At 41.3% G+C, this 16,156-nt stretch overlaps 1 protein-coding gene across 2 annotated transcripts in view; it reads right to left on the bottom strand.

The window, feature by feature from the left end:
• SAMD12 (sterile alpha motif domain containing 12) overlaps nucleotides 1-16,156 on the bottom strand; it is a 226,711-nt gene that overhangs the window by 66,051 nt on the left and 144,504 nt on the right. The window lies entirely within an intron of this gene.

The following is a 16,156-nucleotide window of genomic DNA, read 5'->3' as shown; positions in this document are numbered from 1 at the left end:
TTGTACTTCCTGCTTCCTAGCCTCCAGCGTACAACAGATACTGGGACTATAGGGGAAGAGAAATGAGGTTGTTGACCTTGTGTCTTTGCTGAAGCTGAGATAAGCTGCTTTTTAATTGCCTGCAATCATCTTTTCGTATCTTCTCATGGATACATAATACTGGTGCAGCACCTTCCACCCCAAGACTTGATAGCTGATAGGGAACAGGCACATTGTTGGGCATTCACAGCTTCACACTGGGCATATAGCAATGCAGAGTTGAAAAATCAATGGGATTTTGTGGAAAAGCAGATGATTTTCTGTGTTGGTTACTTGCTGGCTACACAGATATGCTGTTCTTCTTCCAATGAGCTAAGGACTGTGTGGAAGTTGCTCTGAAGAAACTCAAAACCATTTGGGTGCCAGAGTCATGAACAAGGTCACAACATTATCAAAAGGTAGGTTTGTTAAGGCAGAGTTTGCTGTGCACCTTTTCCGTTAACCTTCTATGCTTGGTTTAGCTTCAGCAGAAGGTATAATGCTCCCATGACATCTATTCTATGGAAAACCCTTTTAGGACAGGGGAAAAAAAAATCTACTATATGCTTCTACTATATGAACCAAGGAAGCTGCCCCTAGGTTTATGACCTTCTAAAAATCTTCTCACTGTCCTTCCTTAAGCTCCATACTGCCTCTCAAAAGTTTGCTGCATGAGTTTGTGTGTCTGTATGTCTTCAAATCATTTCCAACTTATGTCAACTTTAAGGTGACCCTATCTTATGCTTTTATTGGCAAGATTTAATTAGAAGAGTTTGCGATTGCCTTCCTCTTAGTCTGAGCTGGTGTGACCTGACCAAGATCACATAGAGGGAGTCCATGGCCAAGTGGGGATTTGAACCTTGATGTTCCAGAATCCAAGCTTGAAATTCTGACTAACACACCGGGCTGGGTCTCAAGCATATTCCCTAAGAAACTACAGTCACTGCCAGGGGATAAAAAAATAAGATCATTAAATTAATGAAACTAAGGGCATTCCAAGTGACATTCCAGAGATGGAGACTTCATCTTGTTCCTTTCACACTTTCAAATGCTCACAGATTTGTTGTTACTCATATTTTAGTCATTCATCTTTACTTCTGATGCTTGTCCCACCTTGACAGCCCTGCCTGAATGCTGGGCAGCTTCACAAATTCAACACAATTTGTGTATACAACACAAATGATCAGCTACTAGAGGACAAAGAGAATGCCATTATGCACATCCTGATTGTTTGAAATGGTGCCCTCTCTATTGATTGGGACGGTTCCAGTTGCTGTGAAACTTATATTAGATAGAGTCTAAAATGCTTGGGACCAGAAGTGTTCTGGATTTCTTCAGATTTGGGAAAACCTGAGTTTGCCTATACATGTATATAGTGAGATATCTTAAAGAGGGGATCTAAGCCTAAACATCAAATTCATTTATGTTTCAGATACACCTTATCCACATATCTGAATTTAGTACACAGCATTTAATTTTTTTTGTGTGCATGAAACAATTTATATGTACATCAAACCATCCGAAAGAAAAGATGTCAGTATCTCAGCTACTCATGTGAACAATTTTAGATTTTTGGAGTTTTTGGGGGGTTTTGGACTTCCTTATAAGGGGTGATTAACCTGTACTATTTGGAGCCTGAGAATGAGAATCTATGTTTGTGCCAGTTTCAGCAGCTGCATGAGGACAACAGTTCATATAATCTAATGCACATGAACAAAAAAAGCATTTTTATTTTTCTTAACTGCAGTATAATCTCATATGGTTTATCAAAATCCTCTTCTTATGAAGGCCACTGGGATCCTTGGGTTGAATGTATGGAGTTGGGAGAGTCTTGAAGTTGTAGCTGGGGAATTCTGATATTTGTAGTTACCCAAAAAGTAACTTTGTCAGGCTCTGAATAGCTGTATATCCAGAATGGAGACAGAAACCATTTCAACAGGTATCCTGCCTTACCATGGATCCTTGCTTTTTTCTTATCTTCTGTCTTCATTAATGGTGCTAAGAGATTTTGAATTCTTGAAGCCATACTATCTGTTTTCATATTCTATAGTGTCTTGGGAAGAGGAAAAGATGCAAAAATATAGAAAGCAACTACAAGAGAAAAGAAAACTGTGATATAATTAAGTTTTGATCTGTTTCTTTTTAGGATAGATACTTGCCAACATTTGGCTTTGTCAAACACTGCAATCCCCTCTTTCTCTGGAGGCTGGCTTTGAATGCCTCTTTGGTCAGGTGCAACTTGACTTTTTCCAGATTATTGTGCCTATTCATCCACTGAACAGCCATGCAATTTTGAACAAAATCTTCACTGCTAGACAAGAGAGAGCTGGATTTGGAAAATAAGAAAAGAAAAATTGCCCAGAACTGAGTGCTGTGTTATATTAGAAGTTGAAGCCGCACGCTCAAGAGATCACATTGCTGTGCTGAGAACAAGGGTGTTTTAGGAGAGCCTCTCTCAACTTCAGAAGTCACTGGAATTGTATGGAAAATACATGCAGATTTTTTAAAACTTACCAAGCACAAGAGATCTGCAAGAACCCAATAGTAAAGCTCCTAAAGGATCCCAGGGCTGATGGAGCAAATGTCTCCACTCACTAAATTGGAGGACCCATAGTTGTCATGGGAATGTTTCCTTTTTTGAATACACGAAAACCCCTTTTTGAAAATATTTTCTAAAAGCAGCCTGGTGGTTCTGAGAGAAAAACCCATCTACAATTCATATTTTAATTTCCTAAGAATGTGGCAAGACTGCAAGACATTTTAGAAGAATTAAGATAAGCACTGTAGTTGTCTTGCCTGCTTTCCTCTGAAGCAACTATGGCCATATTAATGTATTATCATAGGCTTTCATGGCTGGAATCACTGGGTTGTTGTACGTTTTTTGGGCTGTGTGGCCATGTTCTAGGAGCATTCTCTCCTGTCGTTTCCCCTGCATCTATGGCAGGCATCCTCAGATGTTGTGAGACCTCACAATCTTTGAGGATGCATGCCATAGATGCATGTGAAACATCAGGAGAGATTGCTCCTAGAACATGGCCACACAGCCCAAAAAAACTACAACTCTATGGCCATATTGCTTCCTACACTTGCTTCTGTTTGTTATGGTGCTGCTCAACCTTGGTAAGATCATGGTAGAGTCACAAATAAAATGTAGAAAAGGGAAATGGAGAATCCTTGTTATTGTTGTTGTCTTCAAATCACTTTTGACTTAGGGTGATCCTGTAACAAGGTTTTCTTAGTAAGTTTTGGTTTGGTTCCCTTCCTTTTCAGGCTCAGATGTTGCTCAGAAATTGTGTCTGTAGTCCTAATCTCCAGAAGTCCACCCCACCATCAAACCATGACACTACACTGTCTCTCTAAATATGAAGAAAACTCATTAATATTTGCAAACATAATGGAAAAAAGCATATTGTCACTTGAAACAGACAAGGAAGAAGAGACTGCACCGGGACTGGGCGCAGCTGACTGGGAGTCAGCTGCGTTAAGATCACTACTGACCAAAAGCTCACGAGTTCGAAGCCAGCCTGGGTCGGAGTGAGCTTCCAGCCAATTTGTGTTGCTTGGGAGAGGGCCTTCTCGGTGGCGGCTCACTGGCTCTGGAACTCTCTCCCTAAGGACTGGCAACTACCGTGTCACTTTCTGTGTTGTTGTTTATTCGTATAGTCGCTTCCAACTCTTCCTCTTGGACCAGCCCACACCAGAGCTCCCTGTCAGCCATCACCACCCCCAGCTCCTTCAAGGTCAAGCCAGTCACTTCAAGGATACCATCCATCCATCTTGCCCTTGGTTGGCCTCTCTTATTTTTCCTTCCATTTTCCCCAGCATCATTATCTTCCCTAAGCTTTCTTGTCTTCTCATGATGTGGCCAAAGTACTTCATCTTTGCTTCTAATATCCTTCCCTCCAATGAGCAGTCGGGCTTTATTTCCTGAAGTATGGACTGGTTGGATCTTCTTACGGTCCAAGGCACTTTCAGAATTTTCCTCCAACACCACAGTTCAAAAGCATCTATCTTCCTTCGCTCAGCCTTCCTTATGGTCCAGCTCTCATATCCTTAGGTTACTACGGGGAATACCATTGTTTTAACTATCTGTAAAAACCTAAAAACATGGTTGTTCCAATGTGCCTTTGATTAACTGGTTTACTAAATGAATTGGCCTTATTAGCCATAACTTCTAGCCCTTCTAGCCATAATTTCACTCTCGACTCTTGCACTTTTGTCCCTGCCCTGGAATTGTACTGTATTAATCTGACTTGGCCCTTTCAGCTTTACTTATCATCTACCTCTCGCACTTTACCATCAGCCCTTGTCCAGGCAGTTATATTGCACAAGCTTTCCCTTGCTCCTTAACTTAGAAATACCCATTATGCTCAGCTGCTGGTTGTTGTTTGATGAATTATGTTTTAATTATGTTTTATGATGTTGCATATGTATTTTATTGTGTATATTTTACTTTGTTTGACTGGGATTAGTCCCCATGTAAGCTGCCCCAAGTTCCTTCAGGAAACAAAGATAAAGTTGTTGTTGTTGTTGTTGTTGCTGCTTTTATTATTATTGCTGAAGTTATTCATCCTTCATGTAGAAATAAAATAAGTTAAGACATACATCTTATTGTGAAATGCCTCATTACTATAGATAACTTGTATACAACCTTAGGTTTCATAAGGCAAGGCATTATATCCAAAAAGGAAAGTAGTCCTGTTGATGAGAAAAAGTAATACAAAACTCAGTATCCATAGATGGCAGTATCTTTATTAGGAGACCACTTATAAGCTTTTGAACTACCTAGAACTTTTTATTAAGCAAAATGGCAAAAAGTTGGGAAGGCGAAAGGATGGAAAAACCATGGAAATGTAAAGCTAAAAATTTAGCAAAGAGGCCTGTGGTTAAAATCAATCTTTGGAGTCCAGGACTGGTGAGTCACTTATAAAAATATGAGGGCAAATGGTGCCATGGTAGGCATTGGAATAAATTCCATACAACCATGGCAATTAAGTCAGCACATGCATATGTTTTTCCCCTGAGAAATCATAAAGACAGTGCAGTTTTTAAATTCCGATGTGGGCACAAAATGTGCCTCAAAGCTGCTTTAGCATCTAGATCTCTTTGGATTTGATCAGACTGTCCCTTTTCTGGAAAAAAATGGAAGAATGATCTCCCCTGAAAACCTCCAAAATGTGGCACATCCTCAAAGGATCCTATGGGCAGAAAACTGCTTGTCTGGATGGGCCAAAATTTCTGTATTTTCAAGTAACGTCACAGAGTTCTGCAAAATAATTAAGTTACCACCTGCAAATGCCAGCTCACTACTCAGTCTCCTTTCTGGGTAATATTTGAAATGTCAATCTGTCTCCCACCAGATCCCAGCTAAGCAGGTCTAATATATCACAGCAAGTAGCCACCAGTCATCAAAAGCTGACAAAGAAAAGTCCAGTCCATCGTTGTTATATCATACTGAGTCCAGCTCAACGGTTGTTAGTCTGACTGTGTTTTTGCCATCTTGTGCATGAGCCATTGAGTTTAATACGGCTATAACAAAGATGATCAAATGGCCAGGAAACAAAAATGACAAAAGTAATCCTGCTTTAGCCACGGTTAAACTGGATTGATTGAGCATGTTAGAAATCTAGGAATGAGGCCTTAACAAGACATAACAAAAGGAAACAGAGGCCAATTAAAATTAAATGGCAATTAAACAAAGGGAAAATAGTAAAGGGATTTGCATTTATCTTTCCTAAAATATACACATCTTCCTCCATCAAAAAGTGAAAAAAGAAAATCAGTTGTCACACCTTTTCTCTCTTTTTAAAAGCCAGTGACAGCTCTCTTGTGGGGATTTGAATCCATTCCAGGTAAATCTACTCCAGGAGCTCTCCAATGTGTATGGACATACATATGCCTTCAAGTTGCCTGTCAAGGTATGGTGACTCCATCAATTTCACAAGGTTTTCTTAGGCAGGGAATACTCAGAGGTGGTTTTGCCAGTTCCTTCATCTGAAATACAGCAAACAGCACCTGGTATGCTTTGGCTGTTTCCTAGGTTGGAAGTCAATGACTTAGAGCAGTGGTTCTCAACCTGTGGGTGGCTAGGTGTTTTGGCCTACAGCTCTCAGAAATTCCAGCCAGTTTACCAGCTGTTAGCATTTCTGGGATTTGAAGGCCAAAACATTTCAGACCCAAAGGTAGAGAACCACCAAGTTAGAGGGTCCAGGGGACCACAAGAACAGCCCCAGGGCCACATACTGTCTATGGGCTGCACTTTGTCCACCCTTGATTTAAACAATACTGTTCCAATCTGGTTCCTTCCAGATATTTTCGACTATAGTCCCTATTGCCACTACCTGGGTGTTTGTAAATCATGGGAGCTGTACTTCAATATATCTAGCAGTCCTAACATTGCTGATCTAGATCTCATAAAGTGACTATTATTTAGTGTACCCAAGGCCTGGCTCACATTAAATAGTTAAGTCTAGCATTCAATTCATGAGCAGTTCAGAAATATCCCAGATAGAAAACTACTGGTACTGAATGAAACAACTAACACAACAGAATAGTGAGGGAAAGGAGAATATTGTCTTTCCAAGTCTCCTGACCAGGCAGTGGTGGCCCTGCACTTTAGCAAAGTGAGGTAGCTGCCTTCCAAGATGAATGCTAGAGGAGAGTGCTATGTGTTACTCAACTTAGCCTGTTGCCTTTACATATATTGGAGGACAATATTCCATGACTTGCAATAAAAAAAATCAACAGTGGATACCTGGGTCAGCTCTGTGCCTGGATGCCCAGTTTCAGCCATGGTTTGCACAGTGAAATCTGCACTGACTGTTAATGGAGATATCTGAGCTGACCATTGCTACTTATGCTTGGCTGCATCTCCTTTGTTGTAACCTGATCTACTTAGCACTGCCTCTGGAAAGTGTTCAGTTTTCTCTGCTAGTCTAAAATGCTGGGGCCAGATTTACTGGTTACAGGGATCAACCAATGATCTTGCTATCGCAGAATTTGGGCTATCAGTCTGTTTCCAGGCACAATTCACAAGAGGTAACTATAACCTATAAAACCATATATGATAGGCTGCTGAAATACACTCTCAGTTATGGATAGAAATCTTATAGCTTACCTAAGGTTCGGGTTTTTAAATACTTTTGCTGTTTCAAGGTTTTCTAGAGATTCTCTCATTTTTTTTTAAAAAAAGAATTCAACCATATTCAATTTCAAAAATCATAGAATCATAGTATTGGAAGAGACCTCATGGGCCATCCAGTCCAATCCCATTCTGCCAAGAAGCAGGAAAATCGCATTCAAAGCTCCCCCCCCCCCCGCCAGATGGCCTCCCAGTCTCTTGTGGTTGAGGCTCCTTCTTTGGAGGTTGGTGGAGGCTCCTTCTTTGGAGTTTTTTAAACAGAGGCTAAATGGCCATCTGTCAGGGGTGCTTTGAATGCAATATTCCTGCTTCTTGGCAGAGGGTTGGACTGGATGGCCCATGAGGTCTCTTCCAACTCTATGATTCTATGATTATTTTTAAAAGCCTTCAAAGAAGGAGCCTCCACCACACTCCGGGGCAGAGAGTTCCACTACTGAACAGCTCTCACAGTCAGGAAGTTCTTCCTAATGTTCAGGTAGAATCTCCTTTCTGGTAGTTTGAAGCCATTGTTCTGCGTCTGAATCTCCAGGACAGCAGAAAACAATCTTGTTCCCTCCTCCCTATCTATGGAGGCTTCTAGGAAGAGACCTCATGGACCATCCAGTCCAACCCCCTGCTAAGAAGCAGGAATATTGCATTCAAATCACCCCTGACAGATGGCCATCCAGCCTCTGTTTAAAAGCTTCCAAAGAAGGAGCCTCCACCACACTCCTGGGCAGAGAGTTCCATTGCTGAATGGCTCTCACAGTCAGGAAGTTCTTCCTCATGTTCAGATGGAATCTCCTTTCTTGTAGTTTTAAGCCATTGTTTCGTGTCCTAGTCTCCAGGGAAGCAGAAAACAAGCTTGCTCCCTCCTCCCTGTGGCTTCCTCTCACATATTTATACATGGCTATCATATCTCCTCTCAGCCTTCTCTTCTTCAGGCTAAACATGCCCAGCTCCTTAAGCTGCTCCTCATAGGGCTTGTTCTCCAGACCCTTGAACATTTTAGTCACCCTCCTCTGGACACATTCCAGCTTGTCAATATCTCTCTTGAATTGTGGTGCCCAGAATTGGACACAATATTCCAGGTGTGGTCTAACCAAAGCAGAATAGAGGGGTAGCATTACTTCCCTAGATCTAGGGTCAAAAATAGGATGGCGCAATCTGATGCAGGGGTGATAATCAACTTCCATCTGCTCGCTTGTACACTATGCCTCTGCAGCAAAATTAAAAAGTAAGAGAAATTAATGAGGACAAAATGTATTTTAAAACATTATTAAAATATTTCAGTCTTTATTGATAGTTATTTCTGAATTTATGCTGCCCAGCATTGTGACCTTTATTTACTCCAAAGTCCCATGGAATTCAATGGAATTTTAACCTACAAAATTGTACATAGGATTAGAGTTTTGCTGTGGCCAGAACCTTTGAACTTCACAGCCCTTGCCAAACTAACTTTTTACACAGGTAGCAGAAAGTGCCCATAATTATGCATCCATTTTGACTCCTGCTTTGCATATTGTTAGCAAGCTCACATATTGTTTATAAGTATTAATTGCAAAGTTACCATCTTGTCATCAGTAGCTCCAGTTGACGTTAATAGGAAATAATTGCAAGGAACACAACAAAACATCAGATCTGATCTGTTTGGATCTTGCAAACGTGCTCAATTATCCAAGTTTGTAATTTGGGCTTGTTTTGTTTTCCCCAAAAACACAAACAGTTCTGAACAGTTAAGAATAGAACTTTTAATATTTGCCCCAAGAGAGAATGCTCTTATTGTTGACTCTTCCTGCGAAAAGTATTTCTTACCCTCGCCCCACACCTTTATCCTCCTTTCCTGGGAAACAAATTAAAGTATTTCTCTTAAAAACTCCTACTTTTAAAAGCAAGTTGGAATAGTATGGCAGGTAGTGTCATTTGTGAGTTTCATAAAGTGAGCATTTTGAAAAGCTAGGGAGCAAAGAACATATTTTAGTGTCCAAATTCTAAAGCTTACTTACAAGCTTCACGAAGCTAATGCTATGAACGGGATGTTGAATTTGATGGCTCTTATGGACCCTTCCAACGCTAAGATTTTATGATTCCAAGTGTCATTTTTCATGGTAGTCTATGTTAAAAGTCAGCATGACCTACTGGTATGCGTATTGAATTACAACTTTGGAAACCAGTGTTTGAATCCCTGTTTGGCTATGAAAACCCACTGGGTGACCCTGGGCAAGTCATACAACTGGGTGATAGGCTTGGCTTAGGTTAATGATTCCCAACCTTTTTTTTGACTATGGACCACTTTGACTAGGGACCACTCTCCAACATTAGTACCAAAAGGGTTACGAATCAGTCTTTGGTCAATTTTAGATTTGATTTGGGGTACTGATTCAGAAAACTGCATTGGATAGACCACATCAGCTCTAGTTTCTGATACAGAACATATACCATCTCCTCACTCACAGACAACCATATTTAATAATCTAGTAGTAATCTTTTGTATGTAATCACCCTCTGCCTTCCCAATATTCCCGTTGCCTTGGCACTATAAGAGGGTTTCGCGAGACCAGTCTTGTTGCCATATGGTTTCGAGGCAACGCTGCAGTAATGGTGAGGTCACAGACCACATTTTCGTTCTTGTGGACCATTGGTGGTCCACGGATCACAGGTTGGGAACCAGTGGCTTAGGGTCACCACAAATTGGAGAAGACCTGAAGCCACACAACAAAATAAAATATTCCCAACACAGCCAGAATCCATTTTTTTCCACGTACAAGAGTCCTATTTGCAGATGTAGGTCTGGCTGAATCCTCCCTTCATTTTACTAACTTTCTATTTATTTGGGTTTTTTTTGACATTAAAACCACAGAAGTAGAAAGCTAGTATAATGCAAGCAGAAGTGGAAGAGAAAAGAGAGAACAGAAATAGGTGACATGAGATGCAGTGATGGCCATCCATATGGGGGGCTTTAAAAAGTGAGGTTTATCTAAAGCTGCTAGAGGTAGAAGAGAAATTCAAATTAATAAATAATTATATGAATTTATCCAGACTAGTGAAAACCATAAAGAAATGTCACCTGTTACTGAAACAACCAGTGTAAATTTTTCCTCTCCTTAAATAAGGGTGAATCAAATTGCATATACACTGTAGAATTAATGCAGTTTGACACCGCTTTAACTGGCTGGATCAATACTATGGAATTCTGAGAATTGTAGTTTGGTGAGGCACCAATACTCTGGCAAAGAAGGCCTTGTGTGACTACAGCTCCCATGAACCTAAAGCATTGAGCCATGACTGTAGCACAGCACGTTAACCACCAGCTGCATTAAATCTTGCCAATCAAAAGACTGGCCATTCGAAACCCAGGTCAACGGTGAGCATCCAGTCTTCAGCCCAGCTCGCTGCCCACCTAGCAGATTGAAAAGCTGTGTGTAGATAAAATAGGTACCGCTTAGCGGGGAGGTATTTTAATGGCACCATAAGGAAATAGCAGAAAAATGCCAGAGATTCAATCAAATGAGGAAGTCTGTGAAAAGGGCTTTTCGGCATGGTGGATGGAGCAACAGCACACCCCCCCCCCCCCCCGCCGCCCAGTGGCTTGAATTGAGCACAATCTCCAAGGTGCCAAAGATGGGAAAAGCCTATATACCTCTATCTATGTACTGTATCTGTCCTGTCAGTGTATAACAGCATTGAATGTTTGCTGTATATGTGATCTGTAATCCGCTCTGAGTCCCTTTTGGGGTGAGAAGGGTGGAATACAAATATTGTAAATAAATAAATAAATAACAGTTAAAGCAATGTCAAAATAACTTCAGTTAATTCTATAGTGTAGATCAGGGTTCCTCAAACTTTTTAAACAAAGGGCCAGGCCACAGTCCATCAAACTGTTGGAGGGCTGGATTATAATTTGAAAAAAATATATGAATGAATTCCTATGCACACTGCACATATCTTATTTACAGTGCAAATAAACACTTAAAACAATACAATAATTAAAATGAAGAACAATTTTAACAAATATAAACTTATTAGTATTTCAATGGAAAGTGTGGGCCTGCTTTTGGCTGATGAGATAGGATTGTTGTTGTTGTTGTGTGCTTTCAAGTTGTTTCAGACTTAGGTTGACCCTGAGCAAGAGCCAGGTAAATGACGTTGGAGGGCCATATTCGGCCCCGGGTCTTAGTTTGAGGACCCCGGTGTAGATCATGGATGTCAAATTAATTTTAACTGAGGGCCACATCAACCTTATAGTTGCATTAAAAAGGCTGTTTGTAAATAACATGATGGGCTGGATTTGGTTTCCAGATCTTGAGTTTGACACATATGGTGTAGATACACCCTGAGTTGTTCAAGAAAATGCACACAACACAAATGCATGTATTTTTTGGGGGGGGGGGGGTACAAATACATTTTAGCCAATAGAAAAAAAACCCAGAAGTGTTTATATTAAAATGTATTTCCATGCAGGAAGGGGAAAAAGTCTTATAATTTGATATGGAACTCAGCCAGGATGAAAATGTTGATTGGATTCTGACAAATGCAACAAAATCCCAAACAGCCACTTATCACATTCCTACCTACTACTCATGATGGGCACATTGTAGACCAGGGCCAGTATGCCTTTGTATATCAACTGCTGAAGTACATGGATGGAAGGAAATTAACTGTGCTCATGTCTTGCACTGTGGGTATCCTATAAACAACTGGTTGGACACTTAACTACAGAAAACCATGTTGTATCTCTCACTATTCAATCTGATCACGTGGTAATACGAACTCTTTATTCTTGTTCCCATTTTTGACAAAGAATTTGGTCAAGATCTCAAGAGCTCCACTTTTTGCATTCGTTTCTCAGAAATACCCCAAAGTCTCTGAGCAGTGATTACAAACGCATTTGCATACTTTAGCGTAATGCATGTTTTGAGTGCAATGCCTTTGGGGGAAAGTACAGCACACTATTATATGACCTGATGCATCAGTTGTTTCTTGTTTCTGGAGGAAGCAGCTCCTTCCCTCCCACCCAACTGAGTTGCTCTTGTTCTCTAATACAGGCGGGTATAGAAAAGTCCTTGACGTGTTCCCTCATCTTCAATGCTCAGAAACCCTCTGATAAGAAAGAAAGAATAAAGGTTTATGACAGCTGACACTGTGTTTTGAACAGCGGGGGGGGGGGGGGGGGGGGGAGGAGGAGGAGGAAGAGGCATTTTGGAAAAGTGACAAGCAAAACAATGTTTTGGTGGTGACGCTGGCTTTGTTTTCAAATATTCACTCCCGCATGTATTGAGATCAGAATAAAACTATGCACACACTCACAGCAGTTACTTATTATCCAAATATGCTGCATGCCTCATATTCTAGAGGCACTGGTGTTTTATATTAATCCGTTCAGTTTAAAGAGGCTGATGGCACAAGCCATAACTTAATTACTGAACGCAAGTGGCAAAATAAGCATAAATATCCATCTAGTGTGATGGGAGGCCTGTACTAGACACCTGTCTAGTTGAACAAGGATAGTCCCAATTAATCCCCTTGTGTCCCAGTTCTCCAGCTGCTTTTAAAATATCCCAGTTTCTCTCTGATATTTTTGCTTTTTCCTTTGTCTTCAATTTACTTCAGTTATTGCAAACTCAGTCCAACGTGCAAAAGAGCTTTGTGTTCAATAAACTCAGCATTGGTGGGAGCAATTGATGGAGTTTTTTTATCGTGTTGGAAGCGACTTGAGAATTTACTGCAGGTTGCTTTTGGTGAGAGAGAATTGCCTGTCTATGGAGATGTTACTCAGGGTATGTCTGGATGCATTACCATTCTGCTGGGAGGCTTCTCTCATGTCCCCGCAAGCTAGAGCTGACAGATGGGATCTCATCCCATCTCACAGATTTGAACTGTCAACCTCAGGTCAGCAGTTCAGCCGGCACAAGGGTTAAACCTATTGCGCCACAGCGGCTCCCTAATTGACGGAGTGAAATTGTGACTTTCCCAGCAGGCTCGGGCAAAAGAGAGCTCAGGCATCATCTACCTTGTGGGTTCTTCCACATCAGCAACTTTAGCCACCTTGACCATACTCTGATGTTACTTAGAATCCTAGAATCATACAGTTGGAAGAGACCACAAGGGCCATCCAGTCCAATCTCCTGCCATGAAGGAACACACATTCAAAGCACTCCCAACTCTTGGGCCATTTGGCCTCTGCTTTAAAGCCTCCAGAGAAGAGAGTTCACCACTTTCTGAATCAATGTATTCAACTGTTGAACAGCTCTCATAGTCAGGAAGTTCTTCCTAATCTCTTTTCCTGCAGTTTGATTCATTGCTCCAAGTCCTAGTCTACAGAGTAGCAGAAAACTTGCCCTCTTCTCAATGTGACATCATTTCAAATAGTTAAACATGGAAATCCTGCCCCCCTCTCAACCTTTTTTCAACCACTGATCCCTATAATGAACTGATCACAACAACTGTAAACACTACTGAAGTGTGGAATACAGTGTTCCCTTACTTATCGCGGGGGTTCCATTCCAGGACCACCTGAGATAAGTGAAAATCCGTGAAGTAGGGACGCTATATTAATTTTAATATTTATACATTATTTTATATATTTTATATATTATTTTCTTACCCGCGCTTTCTTACCCACCTCCTGGCCCATCCCGAGGGCACCTGCCTGGCTTCTGCAGACCCCTGGATGTAAATGTTTTATATTTTTTATTAATACTTTCAAAAACCTGCAAAACAGTGAGTCTGCGTAAAGAGAACCGCGAAATAGTGATTTGCAGTTTGCACCCTGTTCTGTCCTTGGACTGCATCTCCCACCATTCCTCACCCTCTGGCTAACGTGACTGGAAATGCTAGGTTCTGCACTGCAAGAATTTCTGGAAGGGCGCATGATTCCTGTCCTTGATATGAGCATTCAATGCCAGCAATAAAACATCAGCAGCCATTAAACTTCTTCAACTACAGAAAGCATCAGCGAGTCAATTAAAAGCAATTACAATTAAGAAGAGATTAAAAAATACAGGTCATAAGGCCCCCATTTAAAAGCAGCCAACGAAGGAGCCAGATGCATTCTGCCAAAAAAGGGTGTGCCACAACAACACAGCTTTTTCAAAGCTTCCTTTAAATAATGTGCAAATGAGAGGAGCTCCCAACAAAATGTGCTTTGATCAAGTTGCTCAGGATTTGGAAAAACAACAAAGAGGCTCGTGGCACCTTAAGGACCAACCAATTTATTAAGGTATATGATTTACGTAGCTCCAGTGTGCTAGAATGGTTCAACGCTGGGCTATGGATCTGGAGTCCAGGGTCTAAATATCTGCTCAGCCATGAAGACCCACAGGGCGCCCTGGGGCAAGTTATACTCTCGATCTCAGCCTCAGAGGAAGGCAAAAGAAAACCACTTCTAAAGAAATCTCGCCAAGGAAACCTTGTGATGGGGTCACCATAAGTAAGAAACAACTTGAGGGCACACAGCAACAATTTTTGGGTCAAAGGACGTGTTACTCTCACTTATTAGAGTTTCATCCACAAAGAGACAAGAAGAGATGGAAAAGTTCAGCAAAGATGTCCCAAGACATTATGGTGCCTGACATAGAAGACCTTCTCAGGGATGATAGAAATATAACAATAAACTTAATAATTTACAGTTTCCTTTCCTTGGCTTCTCCTTAAAATAGGCTGCCTTGCCCTCCTTAAAGTGGCAGGAATCGGAAAAACAAGCCAGTGATGAAAACCGACAAAGAAAGTGCTGGCTGTTCCTGGAGAGTGTGAGACAAACTAATTATTTTTGTGTATCAAGGAAACATGATGGAGGTTTTCTGGAATTATGATGTGGAGGGAATTGACAGACCTGTTCTTCCCTTTCTCATAATCAAAAGGGAAGAGCTACTTTTAAAAAAGTAATTCATTATTACAAGACGTTCACAAAGGGAGGAGTATAGACTTCTTTCCCAGAAAAGCTTTTTGGGACTCCCATTCCTCTTGCTATTTCTCCCACCTAGTGAAACCTACCCTTTTCTGGGTTGGTGTGAGTTTTCTGGAATGTATGGCCATGTTCTCAAAGCATTCTCTCCTGATGTTTCACCCACATCTATGGAAAGCACCCTCAGGCATTTGAGGTCTGTTGGAAACTAGGCAAGTGTGGAATGTCCAGAGTGGGAGAAAGAACTCTTGTCTGCTTGAGGCAAGTGTGAATGTTGCAATTGGCAACCTTGATTAGCATTGAATGGTCATGTAGCATCAAAGCCTGGCTGGTTGCTGCATGGGGGATCCTTTGTTGGGAGATGTTAACTGGCCCTGATTGATTCTTGTCTGGAATTCCTCTTGGGCAGCAACCAGCCAGGCTTTGAAGCTACAAGGCCATTAAAAGCTAATGGCTAGGGGAGCATTCACACAATTAAAACTTGTGTGACAGTTGCACCCGTACCTTGGGAAGTCAGACTTGGCCACAGTAGTCCACACTCCTGTAACCCCCTGAATAGATGATTACAACATGCTCTACATGGGGTTGCCTTTGAAAACTTTTCAGAAGCTTCAAGTAATCCAGTAAGTGGCAACCAGGCTTCTTACTGGAACAGTGTACAGGCAGTTGTGTCAGCTCCACTAGTTGCCAGTCTGCTACCGAACACAATTCAAAGTACTGGCTCTAGCCTATAAATCCCTAAACGGTTCAGGTCCAGCTTACCTTATGAGCCAGTTAGAGCACTGCTCTCGGGAGGTACTGCTCTCGGTCCCGTTACCCTTTCAAGTACAATTGGCAGGAATGAAGGACAGGGCCTTCTCCGTGGTGGCCCCTCGGATGTGGAACTCCCTCCCCAGCGAGATTGGATTGGCCCCTTCCCTCCTGGCATTTAGAAAACAACTTAATACTTGGCTATTCAAGAAAGCATTTGGGGAGTGATAGCAATATTGAAGTAGTTAAATGACAACCTCGGGATCGGTGCAATGTTTAAAATGGTATGTCTGTGTCTGATGTGTTTATAGTTTTAATGGTTTTAATTTACAGTCATATGTTATTGATGTAGAGCTGTGGTATAC

This window comes from Anolis sagrei, chromosome 4 (assembly GCF_037176765.1).
Source record: "Anolis sagrei isolate rAnoSag1 chromosome 4, rAnoSag1.mat, whole genome shotgun sequence".
Classification (NCBI taxonomy): domain Eukaryota; kingdom Metazoa; phylum Chordata; class Lepidosauria; order Squamata; family Dactyloidae; genus Anolis; species Anolis sagrei.
The sequence above is the reverse complement of the archived record's forward strand: the minus strand, read 5'-3'. Positions and strand labels throughout refer to the sequence as shown.